General features: G+C 47.9%; 1 protein-coding gene across 7 annotated transcripts in view; it reads left to right on the top strand.

Moving 5' to 3' along the window:
- ARAP1 (ArfGAP with RhoGAP domain, ankyrin repeat and PH domain 1) overlaps positions 1 to 23,694 on the top strand; it is a 138,930-nt gene that overhangs the window by 13,623 nt on the left and 101,613 nt on the right. The window contains exon 1 of one of the 7 annotated variants that reach the window (XM_053385331.1): positions 9,876 to 9,948. The exons of the other annotated variants lie outside the window; for them this stretch is intronic. The gene's annotated coding sequence lies outside the window, so the exon portion shown is untranslated. Of the gene's footprint in view, positions 1 to 9,875; positions 9,949 to 23,694 lie in introns of those variants that run through there. 7 annotated transcript variants of the gene reach the window in all.

Raw genomic sequence — 23,694 nt, 5'->3', positions numbered from 1 at the left:
GAAGCTAGCCTATTGTTCACAGTTAAGATTCATGTTTGTTGCTCCGCCTACTTTCCCTCCTGACCCCGCCCCCACAGTCAATGTGGCCCCCAGAAGCTTGTGGCCCTCTGGTGGACAATGTCTCCCCAGCTCTGCAGCGGCAGGGCCAGGTTCCCAGGATAGGGGAAGTGGCAGTTGTGAGTCTCCCGTCTTAAAATAAATCACCGTTAACCGCAGACGGGATGCTGTGCCTTGGCACTGCCCACACTGGTTGGCGTCACCGCTGCGAGCCTTCCTGGCAGGGCTCACGTTTGGCCCGAGTCACTGCAGGCTGGGGCAGGCCAGGGGGTGGGCCAGAGGCCTCCCGACTGGAAGCCAGGATGGCTTGGGTGACTCACAGGATGGTACAGGACGTCTGGTCGATGAGTCAGCCCTCAGGGGCTGTCAGGCAGAGTGATTGCTGCGGATCGGTGCCCCGGCTGGTGTCGTAAAAAAAAATCTGCCCTTTTTCCCCTTACGGGGTATCCAAGAGCCTGTATAGAGTTCTTACGTGGGTTCCCTATTAGTAGGAGAAAATAACAGAGGTCAACCAGAGAATATTGAGAAGCAAAGCAGCTAGTAAACCTGATTTTATTGAACTGTTGCAACAGGGTGCTCCCCTCACACTCAGGAAAGGAGGAGGAACCCAGAACAAAGGTGTGCTTGTCCTTATACAGTATTTGTTTTGTTGTTTAGTCATTTAGTCTTGTCTGACTCTTCATGACCCCCTGGACCAGAGCACGCCAGGCACTCCTGTCTTCCACTGCCTCCCGCAGTTTGGTCAAACTCATGCTGGTAGCTTCAAGAACACCATCCAACCATCTCTTCCTCTGTCGTCCCCTTCTCCTTGTGCCCTCCATCTTTCCCAACATCAGGGTCTTTTCCAGGGAGTCTTCTCTTCTCATGAGGTGGCCAAAGTATTGGAGCCTCAGCTTCAGGATCTGTCCTTCCAGTGAGCACTCAGGGCTGATTTCCTTCAGAATGGAGAGGTTTGATCTTCTTGCAGTCCATGGGACTCTCAAGAGTCTCCTCCAGCACCAGAATTCAAAAGCATCAATTCTTTGGCGATCAGCCTTCTTTATGGTCCAGCTCTCACTTCCACACATGTCCTTATACAGTATAGACATTTTAAATTCCCTGCCCAGGAGCCCAAGACCACCCCTCCATACATCATACCTACATCACAGAAAGGGTGATTTACAGCAGAAATCTGAGTGGTGTGTTTACCTCCTGTCTGCCAGGTTACCTGTTTAATGGTCACTTGATTGGATTGCCTGGGGAGCCTGGTCAGTCTTTTGTAATGATAAATACTTATTTCCTGAGCCAGGTCACAGGCTCACACCCTATTCATATCTTAAATGAGCCCTTAAGACAGGATTTGTGAAGGAAAAGACAATGGGGAGGCTTTTCCATTTTCCTTTGACCTTGCAGAGAAAACATTTGCTCAGTTTGGGAATCAAAATGGTTTCAGGTCGGTCTTCCTGTGCTGATCTATTTACGCGCTTGGTTGGTACACTTATGAACATTTAACATATATCTAAGACCTCAAAATTCCTATCACACTGGCAGAATTTCAAATAACCAGCTCCACCTCGCCTGGCTCTCTGATTGCAGGTCCTGTGACTGTTTAGTAGGTCTCCCTTAAGAACAGGAATTTCAATAGGGACAAATGTCAGGTTCTGCAAAGGCAGGAAGAACCAGACGCACAAATATAGTATGGGGGTCATCTGTGTTATAATAAAAAAACCTCTTCTCCCTTTCCCTTATGGGGTACCCAAGAGCCCATTTAGAGTCCTTAAGTGGGTTCCCTGTCGGTGGGAGAAAATAACAGAGGCCAACCAGAGAATATTGAGAAGCAAAGAGGCTAGTAAGATCTTTATTAAACTGTTGCAACACTCACCACACGCAGGAGGGAGAAGGAACCCCGAACAATGGTGTGCGAGCCCTTATGTAGACTTTTGAAATTGCCCACCCTGGAGCCCAAGACCACCCCCAAAAACATCATACATGCATCACAGAAGGAGGCCGTTTACAGCAGAAATCCTGTCTGCTGGGATACCTGATAATGGTCACTGATTGCTTTACCTCTGCTTAAATCCTCCAATGAAGGTTTTAAGGTCTCTTGTTGTGCCAGTTTGGCACCCTTCCCCCCAAAAAAAAAATCCACGTGGAAAGGATTGGATGGGGCTGTTGGCAATCTTGTCAGAAGAAGATCCGTGGAAGATGGAACCGGCTTGTTTTCTGCCGCTCCAGAAGGCAGGACTCGAATCCATGGCTTCAAATGAGAAGAACAGAGATGCCAAGATTCAGGAAGAACTCTCTCAACTGTTAAGCAGTGGAACGGACTCACCCACGTTGGAGGTTTTTAAGCAGAGGTTGGGTCTGTCAGGGATGCTTTAGTTTGAGATTCCTGCATTGCCGGGGGTTGGACTAGATGACCTTTAGGAGTCCCTTTCAACTCTTAAGACTCGTCAGATTCTATGATTCTAAGGTCTGGCATGACGCTCTCCCTTCTGAAACACAGGGCGTCCATCAGTGCTGGCATTCCCTCAGCTTGGGAAGACACACCTGTGAAAACAGCCTCCTTCCCTTGATCTCCTGACCCGAACATCCTGTTCCAATTGTTTTCATTGTTAACGCTGGTTCAGTGGGTTTTCTTTATTGTACATTTTAATTATGGATGCATCTAACATTTTGATGGAATGGTTTTATTATGCATTTTAACCACGCGTGGATGGATTTTTGTAATAGGTTTTTCACTTTGACACTGCCTGGAAACATCATCATTACAGTGGTACCTCTGGTTACGTACTTAATTCGTTCCAGAGGTTGGTTCATAACCTGAAACTGTTCTTAACCTGAAGCACCACTTTAGCTAATGGGGCCTCCTGCTGCTGCCGCGCTGCCGGAGCACGATTTGTAGTCCCATCCTGAAGGAAAGTTCTTAACCCGAGGTAATATTTCTGGGTTGGCAGAGTCTGTAACCTGAAGCATCTGTAACCTGAAGCGTCTGTAACCCGAGGTACCACTGTATTATTAACTGCATTTCATACACACACACACACACACACACATGGAAGGGACCCCGAGGGTCATCTAGTCCAACCCCCCTGAATTGCAGGAATCCTGCCCACAGCCGTCCCTGGGTGGGCTTGAACACCAACCTTCTAAACATCCTCTCTGTGACATTTGAGAGAGTGAAGAGTAACCCTGGCGGTCATGTAGTCCAACCCCTTGCAATGCAGGAATTGCGGCTACAGAATCCCTGACCGATGGCCTGGCATCCTCTGTTTAAAAGCCTCCAAGGCGCTGAAGGTCCTGTGTGAGTGTCTGGAGGCAGTTGGAGATGGATGGCGGCTAACAGATTGACAAAACAGAAGTACTGTTCTTGGGGGACAGTGGGTGGGCAGGTGTGGAGGACTCCCTGGTCCTGAATGGGGTAACTGTGCCGCTGAAGACCAGGTGCGCAGCCTGGGAGTCATTCTGGACTCACAGCCGTCCATGGAGGCACAGGTCAAATCTGTGTCCAGGGCAGCTGTTTATCAGCTCCATCTGGTACGCAGGCTGAGACCCTCCCTGCCCGCGGACTGTCTGGCCAGAGTGGTGCATGCTCTGGTTATCTCCCGCTTGGACTACTGCAATGCGCTCTATGTGGGGCTACCTTTGAAGGTGACCCGGAAACTACAACTAATCCAGAATGCGGCAGCTAGACTGGTGACTGGGAGTGGCTGCCGAGACCACATAACACCGGTCTTGAAAGACCTACACTGGCTCTCAGTACGTTTCCGAGGACAATTCAAAGTGTTAGTGCTGACCTTGAAAGCCCCAAACGGCCTCGGTCCAGTATATCTGAAGGAGCGTCTCCACCTCCATCGTTCTGCCCGGACACTGAGGTTCAGCACCTTCTGGCGGTTCCCTCACTGCAAGAAGCCAAGTTACAGGAACCAGGCAGAGGGTCTTCTCGGTGGTGGCACCCACCCTGTGGAACGCCCTCCCACCAGATGTCAAAGAGAACAACAACTACCAGACTTTTAGAAGACATCTGAAGGCAGCCCTCTTTAGGGAAGCTTTTAATGTTTAACAGACTACTGTATTTTAATACTTTGTTGGAAGCCGCCCAGAGTAGCTGGGGGAAAATAATAAACTCTTCTATTCTATTCTATTCTATTCTATTCTAAAGGAGGGAGAGTCCATCACCTTTGGAGGAAGTCTGTTCCACGGTCAAACAGCTCTTGCTGTCAAAAAGTTCTTCCTGATGTTTACTTGGGATCTACTTTCCCATAACTTGAATCTGGGTCTTAGCCTCCAGAGCAGGAGAAAAGAAGCTTGCTCCATCCTCTAGCCCTTCAGATACTTGCTATTAATATTTCTCCAGGGGCTCCAAGTGGCGCACTTGATTCTCTCCATTCACCTTTTAGCCCCACGACGACCCTTCGAGGTAGGACAGGCCGAGAGGCAGTGACTGGCCCAAGGCCAGAGCGGAGCAGGCTTCATGGTCTGGGTGGGGATTTGAACTGTGCACCACATGGAAAGGGATGTGGCATGTGAAGTAACAACAACGGCATCTTGTGGGCAACCCGCTCAGGAGCAAAGGAGGGCCAAGGGAAGGAGGGCATGGGAAGGCTGGATTTGACCCTTTGCTTCAGAATCCCAGTTGCTGGAAAATGCAGGGCTCTTGTGCTCGGATCCTGCTTGCTGGCTTCTCACAGGCATCTGCGAGAAGAGGACGAGCCCTTGGCCTGATCCAGCCACCTCGCCCAGAGCCGAGCCCTCGCTGGCGGAAGCAAAGCACAGAAATGAAAGCAGAGGCGTTGCTCCTCTCTCTCCGCTTCAGTAAGTGCCTGTCGTTTTTTCGCATGCATTTCCTGCCTGGTGCTGGATCATGTCTTAATGCACTTCCTGGAGCAGGAAACGCGGGTCAAGGCCGTTGCCCTATTGGATCCGGCCCTGCAACACACAACTGAGCGGATCCTGACCCCAGCAGCAACAGCAGCAGCAGCAAATGAACCAAATTGCATTATGTTCTGGAAGGTAAAACTTCCTGCAGCAAAGAGCGTTCCTTGCAGATTGAAAGGGGATGGGGGCCTAATCCAGCCCACTGGTCGATTCAATCTGGCCCTGGTGGCAGCATATGTCCTTGGGTAAAATTCTTAAAAAAGTTCAGTACCTTCAACTCTAAAGAAAAGAGTAAATGCGGAAAAACAACAACTCAACAATTTTGGGGTAAACTTCAATCTGAAAAAAGCTCAACAGCTTTGGTCGGCCCTCACGTATGTTCAGTTCATCAAATCTGGCCCTCTTTGAAAAAAGTTTGGGCAAGGGAACCCAAACTTTTTCAGGCCAGCACCCCCTTGGTTCCATCAACTCGTCCTCAGTGGCCCCCCCCTTACCCTATTACAAAGTGTTATTCAGAATAGCGGTTTGCACGGCCCAATAAGGACATACCCTCCAACATTTCTCAGATGAAAATAGGGACATTTCTCATTTCCCCCCTCCAACTGGTAAAGGTAAAGGTAAAGGTACCCCTGACCGTTAGGTCCAGTGGCAGAAAACTCTGGGGTTGCGGCGCTCATCTCGCTCTACAGGCCGAGGGAGCCGGCGTTTGTTCGCAGACGGCTTCTGGATCATGTGGCCAGCAGGACTAAGCCGCTTCTGGCGAACCAGAGCAGTGCACAGAAACGCCATTTACCTTCCCGCCAGAGCGGTACCTATTTATCTACTTGCACTGGTGTGCTTTCAAACTGCTAGGTTGGCAGGAGCAGGGACCGAGCAACGGGAACTCACCCCGTCGCGGGGATTCGAACCGTCGACCTTCTGATCGGCAAGCCCAAGAGGCTCTGTGGTTTAGACCACAGCGCCACCCACCTCCCTCCCCCTCCATCTTACCCTCCTCCTATTTTCTGCAGAGCATTTCCTATCAGAAGAAGGGTCAGTGCCATCACCAAGGGGACACAGCACACACACCGTCTTGAGAAAACCCCTTAATCCTGATCTTACTTTAATCTTTGGTAGAATCATAGATTTGTAGAGTTGGAAGGGACCCTGAGGGTCATCTAGTCCAACCCCCTGCAATGCCAGAATCTCAGCTAAAGCATCCATGACAGATGGCCATCCAACCTCTGCACTGGGCTGGGTTTTGGCAGCGGCAGCCATGCTGCTATGAGCTGCCCAGGGGAGGAGGCTAGCCGCAGCCGCTATGGAGAGGCCATGAGACGCTCCCTCGCGGCCACTGTTGTTCCTTGGGACAAGTGTTGGCTCAACCTGTTCCCAGAGCTCAGCAGCAGCAGCAGTAGCACTGGCAGAAGAAATGGGGACATTCCGGGATCCAATCAGAAGCCAAAATGGCTTTCGTAATTCCGGGACTTTCTGGGGAAATTGGGACATTTGGAGCAGTGCCAGATTTACTTATAAGCTAAACAAGCTATAGCTTAGGGCCCCACTGGATGTACATTTCCAAAATATAAGATAAAAAACAAATAGAATAAAACCTAGATACAGCAACAGTGTTTTGTGTTGTGTAGGCTCCTACGATGTAAGTCATGGCCCCTGCCTGCTAGCCTGCTCCCTAAAGTATCACTGGTTTGCTTCTTTCTATATATAGGGTGCCTACATTCTGCATAGGGGACGCGGGTGGCGCTGTGGGTAAAAGCCTCAGCGCCTAGGGCTTGCCGATCGAAAGGTCGGCGGTTCGAATCCCCGCGGCGGGGTGCGCTCCCGCTGCTCGGTCCCAGCGCCTGCCAACCTAGCAGTTCGAAAGCACCCCCGGGTGCAAGTAGATAAATAGGGACCGCTTACCAGCGGGAAGGTAAACGGCGTTCCGTGTGCTGCGCTGGCTCGCCAGATGCAGCTTGTCACGCTGGCCACGTGACCCGGAAGTGTCTGCGGACAGCGCTGGCCCCCGGCCTCTTGAGTGAGATGGGCGCACAACCCCAGAGTCTGTCAAGACTGGCCCGTACGGGCAGGGGTACCTTTACCTTTTTACATTCTGCATGGACTGTTTGCATAGAGACTGGTTTTTAGAGACTAGATGATGAGTCTCTGTAAATTGTGTTTCTAAAGGAACTTTTGTTATTGCCAAATGCCAATGTGTTTGCATTATTAAGTTTGTTATGAATCAAAAATCATTTTAACTTAGAGCTTAATAATTATTTCACTATTAATATACTTAATTGTATTTCACTATTAATATACTTCTTAATTGTCTTTCAGTTCAACAATTACTTTGATAAAATACATATTGTGTTATGTGCAAATGGCTTTAGATACCTATTAGGTCCATAAATTACCATCTAGCATATATATTCAACACAAAAAACAGCGACCATTTGTTGTTGACAAAGGACAGCTGGACATATAAAGGGCCCCATTACCTGCAGTAGCTTAGGGCCTCGACAAACCTAAATCCAGCCCTGATTTGGAGGGTGTGCAACCCACCAAGGAAGACAATAATGCAATAAAATTCATAGCAGTAACAATTAGTTTCACCTGTCTTCAAAATCCAATTAGAGGTTGATGGCAAGGAAAAAGATGGTGTTGAAAGAGAATTTCCTCGATGCTAAGATCCAGGTTTGGGGCACAAACTCTTTGGCGAGATGCCCCAGTGATAAGCTGGCAAGGAGGACTTGAATGCAACAGCATTTGTCTCCCCACCTGCAGATCCTGGCAACAGGTGGCTCACCTGTTCAACAGGTGATTGTGGACGTAGAGCAGAGCCCTTGTGAGAAGCGCCGGCTTAGAAGGTGGCTGTGTTCTGCGTCGTTTTGTGTGGCTTGCCCGGCTTGCGGAAAAATCATTTCCCCCCACCTGTAGCTCTCATGATTTTTTCGATTAGATTTGGAAGCAGACATGCGGGGGCTGAATGGCTCCAGTGTTCAGCGGCTGGAATGTCTGAGCCCTCTGGCAAAACTCTTGGTCAGGGTCCCAGCCATCAAGTTTCCACACCCTCCAAAATTTCTCAAATGAAAATCAGGATACAGTCATACCTCGGTTTACAGCCTCCTCAGGTTGCGTTTTTTCGGGTTGCGGACCGCTGAAACCTGGAATGGATTTCTTCCGGGTTTCGGCGGTCATGCATGCGTGGAAGAGCTAAATTGCTCTTTGCGCATGCGCAGAAGCGCCAAATCGCAACCCATGCATGCGCAGACACGGGAATGTGCCTCCCGCACGGATCACATTCGCAACCTGAGCATCCACTGTTCCCTTAACAACAACAAACAACAACAACAACAACAATTTTATTATTTATACCCTTCCCATTTGACTGGGCTGCCCCAGCCTCTCTGGGCGGCTTCCAGCGTAGATAAAAACATAGTAAAACATTAAACATTTTAAAAACCTTCCCTAGACAAGGTTGCCTTCAGATGCCTTCCAAAGGTTGTCTAGTTACTTATCTCCTTGGCTCGGGGGTTGCAGAACTCCACACCCTCCCAACATTTCTTGGATGAAAATAGGGATGTCTTAAGGAAAAACGGGACATTCCAGGATCCAGTCAGAAACTGGGGCGGCTTCTGTAAATCTGGGACTGTCACTGGAAAATAGGGACACTTGGAGGGTCTGCACTGGGTGTGTGTGTTTGGGTGTGTGTGCAGGAGAACATCCTGGTGAATTGTTCCCCAAATCATCAACAGGGGTCAATGGAGCCGCTTGGATTACTGTTTAATAGCTGTTCTTTAGGAGTTATGAGTTGAACTGCACCCTTTCTCCTTGTCCCCACAACCTGTTTAACTTTTCCGTTGTTCCTCCTCCTCCTTTTTAAAAAATAATTGATTTTGTTAACATCAAAAAATGTACAAACATAACCCGCCAAAAAAGAAAAGGAAGGAATAAAAAATTTGGACCGTGGAGTGCCTGGAAAAACAAGTCCAAAGATGTACAGTGGTGCCTCGCAAGACGAAAAGAATCCGTTCCGCGATTCTCTTCGTCTAGCGGTTTTTTCGTCTTGCGAAGCAAGCCCATTGACAGCTTAGCGGATTAGCGCTACAGCGGTCTAGCGGCTTTCAGCGATCAGCTGTTAAGCGGCTTATCAGCGGAACGGCTGATAAGCGGCTTAGCGGCTTAGGAAAAGGGGGAAAAAAGCGGAAAAAACCCGTGGGGACTCGCAAGATTTTTTCGTCTTGCGAAGCAACCCCATAGGGAAATTCGTTTTGCGAAGCGCCTCCAAAACGAAAAACCCTTTCGTCTAGCGGGTTTTCTGCCTTGCGAGGCGTTCGTCTTGCGGGGCACCACTGTAGTTCAGTTCCAAAGGCTTAATAAAGTATTAACTCATACAGGGATTCTCTTCACAAATAAGAAAGATGCTACAAAATAAATCCATTCTCCATCTGTGAGCGCCATCCTTATTGAGAATAAAGTTTCTACGGGGGTCTTAAATGAGTTTGACATTTGCATATACTGGTGGCACTGAATGACCTTGTGGCTCAAAGTTTGTTTAAGAAAGGAAATCCACCCCCACACACGCATGCGATATCTCTTGCATGTGATTCAACCTCTGCCTTTTCGATTCTTTTAGTGTAGGCGATACCTTTTCAAGAAGGGCAGTTTGCCAGAGCCTTGAAGACCAGCAGTCCAAACTGTTAGGATTAAAGGTCTGTCAAGTGTTTGTTTCTTCCAACCAGTTTCACCCATCAATCATTTTTTAATTTATTTTATTTTTAAAAAAAGGCTCTTCTGCATTTCTGGGGCCTTAGGAGACAGGAATGCCCACGCGCCAACCTTCCTTCTGCTATGAGCTAATTGCAAAACGCTTTCTGCCGAATATTCAATCTCTCTCCCCCCCTCTTTCAAGTTCCTCATCTGCAATTTCTGCAATTGGAAAGGTCTCGTAAGCAGAAACTCCCTTGCTCTTGACAGGAAGCACAGTAGCCTTCAGTAAAAGGGGGAATGGATCGCTCAGACCCACTCAGACATTGCCAAAGGAGGTGAAGCCCAGAGGTTGGTGCCACAGTGCCTTTTTTTCTTAAAATAAACGTTTTGGGGGAATCTACCCTGGGGCTCGCTCGAGGGATCTTTGGGGCGAGTTTGTTTGCACCTTTCTGTTCAAGGAAGGCTTTTCTTCCTGGTGGGTTTTAGAGCTGGCATGATCTTCGTACCGAAAATGTGTCGAAGAGGGCACGGGCAGGAAAATCTCAACAGCTGGGAAGCGTCTTTGACCTGCATTGCTTTGGGCAAATTCCTAAGGAATATCCCGGGTTTTCTCTTCTGGCGCCTCTGTTTTGGTTCGTAATATGTGGAACTTGGCAGAGTGGTAAGAGCCTTGGGTGGAGAAAGTTCGCTCGCCAGCTTTTCCAGACTCTTTGCCCGAGAGAGCCGTTGCCAGTCAGAGTAGGCATACTGAGTTAAACAGGCCAAAGGTTTGACTTGATATAATGCAGTTTCCTGTGTTGCCTGTTGAAAGAAAAGCTGGCTTTTTGCAGCTAATTTTGCTACCCTGGAAATTCCTTGCCTGATTCACTCACATAGGAAATACTGGATGAAATTTGTCGCAGTGTACTTTAGACAGAACGGTTTGCTTGAGATGAAATTTGTCGCAGTGCTCTGTTTGGGCCAGGAAGTTTGCCCCCTGCAACCCTCGTGATCTCGGGTGCTTTCCTCCCACTGGGGAGCGTGACAAATATGGGACAGGCTGTCAGGCGGTGTGGAACTAGATTTTTGCAAAACTCTGCTTTGGGGAGACTCCGTTATTTGTTGTCGTCTCCCAGTAAAATTTGCTTTTTCTCTATTTTGGTTGCTTCTGCATTGTGGGCGTATTTTCACTTTCTGCTGCAGCGCGTGTGTGCTCTGGAAGCCCGTCCCCCCCGCCCCCCCCGGTGCCATCTGGCATGTCTTAGCACACGGCACAGCTCTGAATTGCGTGGGCTGTTCTGTGAACAGAAGGAGAGAAGGACCATCTCCAGTCCTGTTATCACAGGGGCCAACCAGATTCCCATAAGCGGGATTCGAACACAGGAGCAACTCTTCCCTCCTTCATTTTCCAGCCACTGGCATTCAGACGCATTTCACCCTCTGGCTTCCCCACAGCCATGGTAACTACTAGCTGTCCACTCAACTTTGAAAGCCATCTAGGTCACTTGTTGAATCCTGACAAGACAGAAGTACTGTTTTTGGGGAACAGGGGACAGGCGGGTGTGGAGGACTCCCTGGTCCTGAATGGGGTAACTGTGCCCCCGAAGGACCAGGTGTGCAGCCTGGGAGTCATTTTGGACTCACATCTGTCCATGGAGGCTCAGGTCAATTCTGTGTCCAGGGCAGCTGTCTACCAGCTCCGTCTGGTACGCAGGATGAGACCCTTCCTGCCCACAGACTGTCTCGCCAGAGTGGTGTATGCTCTGGTTATCTCTTGCTTGGACTACTGCAATGCGCTCTACGTGGGGCTACCTTTGGAGGTGACCCGGAAACTACAACTAATCCAGAATGTGGCAGCTAGACTGGGGACTGGGAGCGGCCACTGAGACCACATAACACTGGTCTTGAAAGACCTACACTGGCTCCCAGTACGTTTCCAAGAACAATTCAAAGTGTTGGTGCTGACCTTGAAAGCCCTAAACGTCCTCGGCCCAGTATACCTGAAGGAGCGTCTCCACCCCCATCGTCCAGCCCTGAGGTCCAGCTCCGAAGGCCTTCTGGTGGTTTCCTCCCAGCGAGAAGTGAGTTTACAGGGAGCCAGGCAGAGGGCCTTCTCAGTAGTGGCACCCACCCTGTGGAACGCCCTCCCATCAGATGTCAAAGAGAAAAACAACTACCAGACATTTAGAAGACATCTGAAGGCAGCCCTGTTTAGGGAAGCTTTTCATGTTTCATAGGTTATGGTATTTTAGTGTTCTGTTAGAAGCCGCCCAGAGTGGCTGGGGAAACCCAGCCAGATGGGCGAGGTATAAATAATAAATATTTATTATTATTATTATTATTATTATTATTATTATTATTATTATTATCCTGTGGGAGTGAGTTCCATAGGTTAACTCTCTGCTGTGTGAAGAAAGACTTTCTTTCATCTGTCCTGAATCTTCCAACGTTCAGCTTCGCTGGATATCCATGGGTCTAATGTTATTAGCGAGGGAGAAAAACGTCTCTCTCTCCACTGTGCAATTCAACACAGAGGCTAGCAGGCTTCTTGTGTGAGCCTCACAATGGTCGTCCCCTGTTGTCCATCGCCAGAAGTTGGAACCAGTGCCGGACTTACATATAAGCTGAACAAGCTATAACTTAGGGCCCCACTCTCTTGGCCCCCCCAAAAAAAAATTAAAGAAAAAAACACTGGATGTACATTTCCAAAATATAAGATAAAAAACAAATAAAATAAAACCTACATACAGCAACCGTGTTTTGTGTTGTGTAGGCTCCTGTGATGTAAGTCATGGGCCCCGCCTGGTCGCCTGCTCCCCAAAATATCACTGGTTTGCTCCTTTAGGTATAGGGTGCCTACATTCTGCATGGACTGGCTGCAAGGTGACATGTGCAAATGGCTTTAGGTACCTATGAGGTCCATAAATTACCATATAGCATATATTCAAGACAGAAAACAGCGACCATTTGTTGCTGACAAAGGACAGCTGGACATATAAAGGGCCCCATTACCTTGTTTGAGGCTGAGGGCCTCATCAAACCTGAATCCGGCCCTGGTTGGGACCCAGAGGTATATTGCTCCCAGCTCTGGAGGCTCCATTCAGTTAAGAGCCACTGACGTACCTTCTCTTTATTTATTTTGAAAAATGTGCCCAATCCCCCTTCTTAAAGGTACTCAGAGCTGGGTTTGGCAAACTGCCCTTCTCGAAAAGATATCTCACAAACTAAGCATATCGAAAGGACATATAATAGTGACAATTTTTTAAAATGGCATGATTTTATTTCTCAGGCAAATATTGAGGCACGGGGTTGCTCAGTGCAACTTCCTCTTTGCCAGGCGTCACTTTACAAACTTCCACCATGTGGCCTGTTCCTCACCTTTAACCTGAAAAGTCCGAGATGCTGCAACCTTTCTTCACCCCCTTTTCTGAAGTGGAATCTGCACACATAAAAAAAACATTGTGAAAATGCTTTTTTAAAAAGAGACGTTGAATTTTCCGTAAGGCTCACCATCGCCACCTACTGCCACATTGTATATTGCCCTGAAAACACACTTAAAATATTTTATTTGCAGCTGTATAGCTGAGTCCCAAGTCTAAGATATCCTTTTTTCAGTGAGGCGACCAGAACAGCACCCAGTATTTCAAATGCGGGGAAAACCCGGGAGCAGAATTGCTGGCATCTTTTCTCTCTCTCTCTCAGCGAGGCTGCTGAGCGGATTAACGCCTGAGCAACAAGGCAGCATTTTTTAATGCTGTAGCTTTCCTCCAGGGTTGCAACTTCTTGCCTCGAAAAGACTCAGCGGTCAGGGTCTGCTTGCCGCACATTTGTGGAAAGCGCTGGAGCTTTGTCGGGGAGAAAGGCAGTCGTGTGGACTAGGCACTCCTGTTTGCTGTCATTGAGTTGGGCTGCTGGGCTTCCAGTTCCTTCTTGCGTTCCCTGTTTCAGCCACAGAGAGGAATCACACATGGAGCCGCTTGCGGTTAGCACGTAGAAGAGGGAGTACATTTTAAAGCCGCCTTTGGCAGCCTGGTGTTCTCCATCACACCTCCATGAGAGGTTCAGAGGGTGGCAACACAAGAACGGGGCCTTTTCTGCAGTGGCTCCCCGTTTGTGGGATTTTCTCCCCAGAGATACTCGTCTGGTGCCTTCATTATATACATTTAGGCGCCAGGCAAAAATGTTCCTCTTCAGCCAGGCCTGTGACTGGTTAAAGTCTGGTACCCTTTTAAATGTGCAGACAGATCACAGAATCACAAAGTCATCTTCTTGGGCGATCACTTGTAGCTGAGTAAGATTGTCTTCCATGAACACGGTTTTAACAGTGAGTCCGTAAGTGACTGTGGAGGCCAATTCTGGATCCACACGTCCTTCCACAGTAGGGACATTGGTTTCCGGGCGGGAGTTGATCACAGTGTGGATTTGCCAAGCATGCCTTCCTCTTAGCACGTTTCTCCCTTGCGTCCTGAGTTCGAGTGTCTTCAAAGCCCATGACACCTTTGGTCAAGGCTGTTCTCCAATTGGAGCACTCATAGAATCATAGAATCATAGAGTTGGAAGAAACCACAAAGGCCATTGAGTCCAACCCCCTGCCAAGCAGGAAACACCATCAGAGCACTCCTGACATATGGTTGTCAAGCCTCTGCTTAAAGACCTCCAAGGAAGGAGACTCCACCACACTCCTTGGCAGCAAATTCCACTGTCGAACAGCTCTTACTGTCAGGAAGTTCTTCCTAATGTTTAGGTGGAATCTTCTTTCCTGCAGTTTGGATCCATTGCTCCGTGTCCGCTTCTCTGGAGCAGCAGAAAACAACCTTTCTCCCTCCTCTATGTGACATCCTTTTATATATTTGAACATGGCTATCATATCACCCCTTAACCTCCTCTTCTCCAGGCTAAACATGCCCAGCTCCCTTAGCCGTTCCTCATAAGGCATCGTTTCCAGGCCTTTGACCATTTTGGTTGCCCTCCTCTGGACACGTTCCAGTTTCTCAGTGTCCTTCCTGAACTGTGGTGCCCAGAACTGGACACAGTACTCCAGGTGAGGTCTGACCAGAGCAGAATACAGTGGCACTATTACTTCCCTTGATCTAGATGCTATACTCCTATTGATGCAGCCCAGAATTGCATTGGCTTTTTTAGTTGCCGCGTCACACTGTTGGCTCATGTCAAGTTTGTGGTCGACCAAGACTCCTAGATCCTTTTCACATGTACTGCTCTCAAGCCAGGTGTCCCCCATCTTGTATTTGTGCCTCTCAAACACTCGCAGGCCAGTGTTTCCCAATTGTCGGTGTTTATACTACATTTTTAAATATTTGCCTTGAGACAGTCTTTAAACCTCTTTTATTGACCACCAGCAGTGCGCTTTCCATTTTCAAGTTCGGAATGGAGTAGTTACAGAATCATAGACCACAAGTGTCTTCTAGTCCAGCTCTCTGCAAATGCTGGAATCTTTTTTGCCCAGCCTTGGGCTCAAGCCCATGACCCTGAGATGAAGAGTCTCGTGCTCTGCCAACTGAGCTATTGTGGGAAAGGGGGATTATTGGTTTGCTTTTGCTTTTATTACGAAATTTGAGTTTCTTATATTGTAATTCCGTGTTGTGAACCACACTGAAATCTACTGGAGCGTAGCACTTGAAGCAACGGCTTCAAGTTACAAGAAACGAGATTCTAACTAAACTTAAGGAAGAACTTTCTGACAGGGAGAGCTGTTTGACAGTGGAATGGACTTTCTCGGGAGGTGATGGACTCTCCTTCCTTGGAGGTTTTTAAGCAGAGGCTGGAAGGCCATCTGTCATGGATGATCTAGCTGAGATCGGACTAGATGACCTGCTTGTCGGTTTCCCATAATGGGAATTTGTGTGGCCACGGTGAGAACATGATGCTGGACTAAATGCCCCCTTGGCCTGATCCAGCACCCTGTTCTCTGCTTCTTATAGTCAAAACAAAATTTTTTTTCCCTTCCAGTAGCACCTTAAAGACCAGCTAAGTTAGTTAGAACTAACTTAGTTAGTTAGTTAGAACTAACTTAGTTAGTTAGTTCTTAGTTAGTTAGTTAGAACTAACTTAGTTAGTTAGTTCTTAGTTAGTTAGTTAGAACTAACTTAGTTAGTTAGTTCTTAGTTAGTTAGTTAGAACTAACTTAGTTAGTTAGAACTAACTTAGTTGGTCTTTAAGGTGCTACTGGAAGGAAAAAAATTTTTTGTTTTGACTATGGCAGACCAACACGGCTACCTTTCTGTAACTGCTTCTTATAATCATCTTTGAAGATTGCGAGATGCTGCAGGGTTCGTAGGCTGACATTCCTTTAGCAGCTTCTGGAAAAGAAGCTTCACCTGTTGGGTTGATGCCTGTTGAGGAGCAAGTGCTCATCCCAAGTATTTTTCCTTCTGGGACTTTGGCTGCCCAGAAACACTGTGGGGAAGAGAAGCAGACAGACACAGCTGGTGTGACGTTGTGCATTGGATTCCCACGGCATGGCTTGCCGTGCCACTCGCTGCGCATATAGCAAGCTCAGAGACGCAAATGGGATGGCAGGCCCTGGGTGGGATGGGGTACTTTGCGCATGCTCAGATAATGTACCTTCCTCCTCATTACTCAACAGCTTTCCGGGACCGTGCCTTCTGATGTCCTGACACCACCTGGCAGATGAATGCATCAAATGCCACCAAGCATATTTTAATTTCATAGAATCAAATTGTAGCTTTGGGAGGGGACCCCTAGGGTCATCTAGTCCAACCCTCTGCAATGCAGGAACATTTTACTGAACGTGCAAAAGATTTCATTTCTTCTGTGAAAAACTTCCAATCGTTCTCATTATACTTTTTCTGTTGTCTTGATTTTATCGCACATTTTAAATATTTTTTTCCATATATTCTCTTAAGATGCTTATTCCATTTATTTATTATACACAAGTATCATTCAGTACTGCTAGGATGATATCATTTTTACAATATAGTCTTATATATTCCTTAAATATTTTCCACTCCATTTTCACAGAAGACTTTATTGGATAAGACATGATGTTGTATAAATATCTGGTACTTTTAATTGTTACTTTATTTTTCTTTTCTTGTTACTTTTAACCTGCTTTTTGTACTTTTTAATGTGGATAATTCTTTTTTTCTTTTTTCTTCTTTGTGCTTAACTTTGTTGTACTTACCTTTATTGTATGATTGTATTTTAAACCAATAAAGATGTATTAAAAAAAAGAAGATTGCATTTCTATCCTGCGTTTCTTTCTTTACAATGCTCAAGGTGGCTGACGTGGGGTTTCCCCCCGGTCCTTATTTAATCTCTGGCTCACAGGATTGTTTTGGGAATTGAGGTGCAGTAGAGGGGCTATGAATTATAATTATTACAATTATTATTATTCAGTGTGTGTACCAAAATGACTACAGCTGTACAGTTATTTTAGGACAGTGTGGTGTAGTGGTTAGAGTGCCAGTCTGGGATCTGGGAGACCAGGGTTCAAATCCCCTCCCCGCTCAGCCATGATGCTCATTGGGTGACCTTGAGGGGTGGGGGGTGTCACTCACGCTCAGTGTGCCCTACCTCACAGGGTTGTCGCGGGGATACATGACTAAGTGGGGAAGTACCGCCTACTGGTCGTACTCTTGACATGCTCTGGAGGCCTCTGCGGATGCCCAGGGCTGTCCTGTCCTTGGTGGGGACCAAGATGCGGTCCTCCTGTATTTGGTGCCCACCTCCTGAAATGTTCTCTCTGATGTTCTCTCTATCTCTCGCTGCTTATTTGCTCCACACTCCTTCGCTTTAGATATTGGGGAAACCATTAGCTTAAACAGCATGGGAAGAACTATGGAGAAAGTACTGGAAATTTACAGCCTGTGAAGTCTTGAGGGAAAACCTAATCAAGATGTTTTATAGATGGTACTGAACACCTACCAAAATAGCTAAAATGTATAAGACGAAAACAAATCTGTGCTGGAGGTGTGGTAAAACAGAGGGGACACTTATACATGTTTGGTGCGAAAAAATCAAAAGCTTCTGGAACACAGTGTATGACGAGCTTAAAAAAATGTTTAAATATAACTTTATGAAAAATACAGAAGCTTTTCTACTAGGGATAATGGACACAGGTATAGCAAGAGAAGATCAGAAAATATTCCTCTATGCCACAGGAGCGGCAAGGATCCTAATTGCCAAAAACTGGGAAAAAGGAACTGTGCCAACAAAAAAGGAATGGCAAGATAAACTGTTAGAGTACCGTATTTTTCGCCCCATAGGACGCACCGGTCCATAGGACGCACCAAGTTTTTTGGGGGGGAAATAAAGAAAGAAAAAATCCCCCCCAGGCGCTTGCGGGGCTGGCAGCGGGGAGAAGCGCTCTTCTCCCCGCAGCCCGCCTTCAGATCAGGTCCGGGGACAGTGGGAAGACGCGCTGCGCCTCCCAGCTGTCCCCGGAGCTTGCGGGGCTGGCAGCGGGGAGAAGCGCTCTTCTCCCCGCAGCCCGCCTTCAGATCAGGTCCGGGGACAGTGGGAAGACGCGCTGCGCCTCCCAGCTGTCCCCGGAGCTTGCGGGGCTGGCAGTGGGGTCTCCCCGCCGTCAGCCTCCAAACGACTTCGGGAGACAGCGGGATGGCGGCGTTCTGCCTCCCTCTGTCCCCCGACCTTGTGGGGCTGGCGCTGGGGATCTCCTGAAGCCTGGAGAGCGAGAGGGGTTGGTGCGCACCGACCCCTCTCGCTCTCCAGGCTTCAGCGAAAGCCTGCATTCGCCCCATAGGACGCACACACATTTCCCCTTCATTTTTGGAGGGGGAAAAGTGTGTCCTATAGGGCGAAAAATACGGTATATTGAACTGGCTAGAGTAACAGAGGCAATGAGAGATCATACTAGACAAGCTTTTCAAAAAGCATGGGGAAAATGCAAAGAACACTTCACAAAACAGTGCCCTAAAATACATACCTGGACTTGTTTCAATTAATGTCTGCAGGAGACTTTGTGGATATATAAGTTATAATTAGAAAATTCTTAATAATTATTCATAAAGGAAACAGTTTATACGAAGTAAATAAGGAGGCCAGATACAGGATAAAGGAAGTCTTTTATTTGGTGGTTTGTACAGTGGTACCTCGGGTTACATATGCTTCAGGTTACAGACGCTTCAGGTTACAGGCTCTGCTAACCCAGAAATAGTACCTCGGGTTAAGAACTTTGCTTCAGGATGAGAACAGAAATTGTGCGGTGGCGGCAGCAGGAGGCCCCATTAGCTAAAGTGGTGCTTCAGGTTAAGAATGGTTTCAGGTTAAGAACGGACCTCCAGAACGAATTAAGTTCTTAACCTGAGGTACCACTGTATTGTTGTATGTTATGCTCACTGTATGTTATGTTCACGTTTAATGAGGGTGGATTTCTGTATTGTGTTATCTTCTTCTTCTTCTTCTTCTCCTCTAGAAGGGATGCTGCAAGAATTTGTAAGTCTCTCACAAAAGCCGTTAATGCCCGTTGCCTAATCCTGGGCAGGAATGCATTTTGCAAGGACTTGGCGGGGATTTGTGACTGGGGAAGGGACGCCAGTCATGGCTAAGGCAGGGAGAGGAAGAAGAGGAGGAAAAGGCTGGATCTCTCTCTCCCCCCCTTCCTTCCTTCCTTCCTTCCTTCCTTCCTTTCTTTCTTTCTTTCTTTCTTTCTTTCTCTGCAGCTTTTGTGGGGCCCTGTAATGCAGTTGGTCTTTGGGAGACCAGAGGGAAATGCAATCTAAAAAACACACGACACAAAAGGAAAATGGATTGTCAGGGAGAAGGAAACAAGAAAACTCAGGTGCAAGCTCATAGTCGTTAAAGGTAAAGGTACCCCTGACCGTAAGGTCCAGTTGTGGCCGACTCTGGGGTTGTGGCGCTCATCTCGCTTTAATGGCCGAGGGAGCCGGCGTACAGCTTCCAAGTCATGTGGCCAGCATGACTAAGCCGCTTCTGGCAAACCAGAGCAGCGCACGGAAACGCCGTTTACCTTCCCGCTGGAGCGGTACCTATTTATCTACTTGCACTTTGAGGTGCTTTCGAACTGCTAGGCTGGGAGGAACAGGGACTGAGCAACGGGAGTTCACCCCATCGCAGGGATTCGAACTGATCTGCCAACCTTCTGATCAGCAAGTCCTAGGCTCTGTGGTTTAACCCACAGCGCCACCCATGTAGTCGTTAGCATACCCTTTGAATACTTATTTAGGTCACGATGACTGCAGTCTCATCACACGTTTACCCGGGAGTAAGTCTCGTTGAGCTGAATGGCTCCCGCTTCTGAGCAGGGATGTAAGGATTGTTTGTGCATATAAAGTTTGTGCTGTGAACTGCAATTGCACAAAAATCATGGAGTGCCTGGGGTTATGTTTGCTTTCTGTTGCTGCGTTAAAACACCAATCTCAAACGACCATAAGCTCCCTTTGATAATGTAGATGGTTTCACAATCTTATCATGACCGTTTCTGCAACTTGAGTGCTTCTGAGCAGTAAAAGATGCAGATTTTGCACACGCGGAGATGGGCTTGTGGCTGTGACTCACCCTGTGTGTGTTCCCCGGACTGTCCCGGGTCCTTGGGTGACGTACGAGGAGTGTGAGAAGCAGAGGAAGAAGGAGCCCAGGGTGATGCAAGAACGACACAGCCCTTGCCAGGACTGCGGCGAGTAGAGACCCCGTGATGGTGAGCCATCCGTTCCGCCAACATCGTCCTGGGACTCTCTGGCGTGATGTGCAAATTGGAAGACGGTGGTCTGTGATCAACGAACAAACTGAAATTTGAAAATATGGGTGGGAGCGGATATTGATAAGAAGGATCAGAAATTGTTCCTATACGCAACAGCAGCGGCAAGGTTACTGCTGGCTCAGGTGTGGAAGCAACAATTGCCACCAGTAGAAGAGTGGAAGTACAAGGTCATGGAATATGCGGAAATAGCCAAATTAACGGGGGAAATTTGACAACAGGGCAATGAAACATTTCAAAAAGAATGGGAAAAGCATCATCTGCCATGGATGCTTGAGTTGTGATTCCTGCAGTGCAGCTGGTTGGACTAGATGACCCCTGAGTTCCCTTCAAACTCTATGATTCTGTGAACCCATTGGTTCAGGTCCTCCCCTCTGGAGCAGCAGAAAACAAGCTTGCCAGCACATCACTCTGATGTTCAGCTGCCCGTATGCTCTTGGGCCAGGTTCAAATTTCTTCTATTATTATTTAATTTTATTATTTATTATTTTACAAGGCCCTTAACAACTTGGGTCCAGGATCTCTCAGGGACTGCCTGATCCCTTATATCCTTGCCCTCTCGCCGGGGTGTCTACTGAAAACTCAAAAATAAATACCGGTAAATCCAACAGGCATTTTAAATGCATTCTGATTTTACAGTTTTAACTGATATCGGTTTATTTGTTGTTTAGTTGTGTCTGACTCTTCGTGACCCCCTGGACCAGAGCACACCAGGCACTCCTGTCTTCCACTGCCTCCCGCACTTTGGTCAAACTCATGTTCGTAGCTTCGAGAACACTGTCCAACCATCTCGTCCTCTGTCGTCCCCTTCTCCTTGGGCCCTCCATCTTTCCCAACATCAGGGTCTTTCCCAGGGAGTCTTCTCTTCTCATGAGGTGGCCAAAGTCTTGGAGCCTCAGCTTCAGGATCTGTCCTTCCAGTGAGCACTCAGAGCTGATTTCCTTCAGAATGGAGAGGTTGGATCTTCTTGCAAGCCATGGGACTCTCAGGAGTCTCCTCCAGCGCCATAATTCAAAAGCATCAATTCTTCGGTGATGAGCCTTCTTGATGGTCCAGCTCTCACTTCCATACATCACTACTGGGAAAACCAGAGCTTTAACTATGTGGACCTTTGTTGGCAAGGTGATGTCTCTGCTTTTTAAGATGCTATCGGTTTATTACTCAGCGCCTAAAAGCCACAGATGTGGTGCAGCTGCAAAAATGGAGTGTGCAGTTCTTTAATTCAGTAGCAAGTTGAAGCATTTCTGGTAGATTTTCGAAGGGAGCTGAGGCAATTTCAGGTCCTTCTCTTTAAATGGAGGGCAGTATACAAATTTAATAATGTTGGACAAACTTGGAAGCCTGATTTAATGTACTAATTAGTTTTAAATTTCTACTGTCCTTCAAGCTGAGCAGGAGCCAAACCTGCAGTTGGTTCTGTACCCTTGAGCCTCTGCGCTTAATACCTTTTTAACGAAGCTTTCCTTTTTTTATAGAATAAACTTGCCTTGGAACTAAATTTAGCTGCGGCCAATGAGGGTTTAACAGCTACAGGAGCGTTGAAAAGATGCTAGGTCATTTTCTGCCTCCAACAGCGCTGTGTCCTTGTTTGAGTTTTCATGTAGCATCATAGAGATGTAGAGCTGGAAAGGGAACCTCAGGGACCATCTAGTCCAGCCCCCTGCAATGCAGGAACCACGGCTCAAGCGGAGACTGAACGAGGGCCCAGTTGGAGGTGGAGCAGTTCCTCTTGGTTGACTCAGCTGTTCTGCTTCCTCTAGTAACTTCTGGGAGAAGTCGTTTCCTGGGAGAGGACGGGTGTGTGTGTGTTTTTCAAAGTGAAATGTTCTGCTCTGGAAAGGCTGCTGGATTTCTCCTAGAGCGGTTTAGCGTTGGGAAAGAATCTCTAGCCGCAAAGCAGCATGACGGGCCATTGGTATGTGAACGTTTTCAGGAAGCTTAAATTAGCTGAGTTGGGCTATTTTTACCCGTTTCTTGTTTACCAACAACCCAGAGAGAAAAGTCAGCCTTGCAGGGCGATCTCCTTCCCTTTTCCAGTTTTACTAGACTGGGGCAAACTGCAGCCCTTGCTTTCTGGAAACCGCAGGAAGGGAGAGGGCTCCTGTGTTCGAATCCTGCTCACCGGTTTCCCGCAGGCATCAGGTCAGCCCCAGCGAGAGCAGGATGCCATTGGCTCGATCCAGCCGGCTCTTCCTAGTTTCTGATATTCTTGGTGCTGGGAGATTCAGGACAGGTGAAGAAGCCCTTCTTTGTGTAGCTTGTCGTTAAACTGTGGAACTCCCTCCCACAAAGGGCAGGGATGGGCAGAGACCCAGATGGCAGCTTCCTGGAAGGGAGAGCGCGATTGATGGCCGCTAGCCATGGCCAGAGGCAATGATGCTTCTGAACAGGAGGGGAGAGAATTGCCCTTGTGCTCGGATCCTGCGTGCAGGTTTCACACAAGAAGACCAGGACGCCAGGCTGGATGGGCCATTGGCCACCGGGTCTAGTAGCCCTCAAGAGCCCTCTCCTGCATGCGTTTGTCGAATCCTCTTCTAAAGCCTTCTATTGCGGCCATCACTGTGGAAGGGAGTTCCGTAGGTTAACCATGCGCCGCGGTGCCCAAATGCTGTGTATTAGTTCAGCAAAGTGATGAGCAGTCCAAATGGACGTCTCTGTTCAATAACCCACAGTCCCAATACTATAAAGCAGTAGAATTCTAGAATTGTAGAGTTGGAAGGGATCCCCAAGGGTTATCTAGACCTCCCCCCCCTGCAGTGCAGGAATCTAACCAGCTGAGTATGTTTTGGACAGTGTCAGGGCCGGATTGAGGTTTGATGAGGCCCTAAGCTGCTGGAGGTAATGGGGCCCTTTGTATGTCCATAGAATCATAGAATCATAGAGTTGGAAGAGACCACAAGGGCCATCGAGTCCAACCCCCTGCCAAGCAGGAAACACCGTCAGAGCACTCCTGACATATGGTTGTCAAGCCTCTGCTTAAAGACCTCCAAAGAAGGAGACTCCACCACACTCCTTGGCAGCAAATTCCACTGTCAAACAGCTCTTACTGTCAGGAAGTTCTTCCTAATGTTTAGGTGGAATCTTCTTTCCTGCAGTTTGGATCCATTGCTCCGTGTCCGCTTCTCTGGAGCAGCAGAAAACAACCTTTCTCCCTCCTCTATGTGACATCCTTTTATATATTTGAACATGGCTATCATATCACCCCTTAACCTCCTCTTCTCCAGGCTAAACATGCCCAGCTCCCTTAGCCGTTCCTCATAAGGCATCGTTTCCAGGCCTTTGACCATTTTGGTTGCCCTCCTCTGGACACGTTCCAGTTTGTCAGTGTCCTTCTTGAACTGTGGCGCCCAGAACTGGACACAGTACTCCAGGTGAGGTCTGACCAGAGCAGAATACAG

The sequence above is a fragment of the Podarcis raffonei genome, chromosome 4, assembly GCF_027172205.1.
Source record: "Podarcis raffonei isolate rPodRaf1 chromosome 4, rPodRaf1.pri, whole genome shotgun sequence".
Lineage (NCBI taxonomy): Eukaryota > Metazoa > Chordata > Lepidosauria > Squamata > Lacertidae > Podarcis > Podarcis raffonei.
The sequence above is the reverse complement of the archived record's forward strand: the minus strand, read 5'-3'. Positions and strand labels throughout refer to the sequence as shown.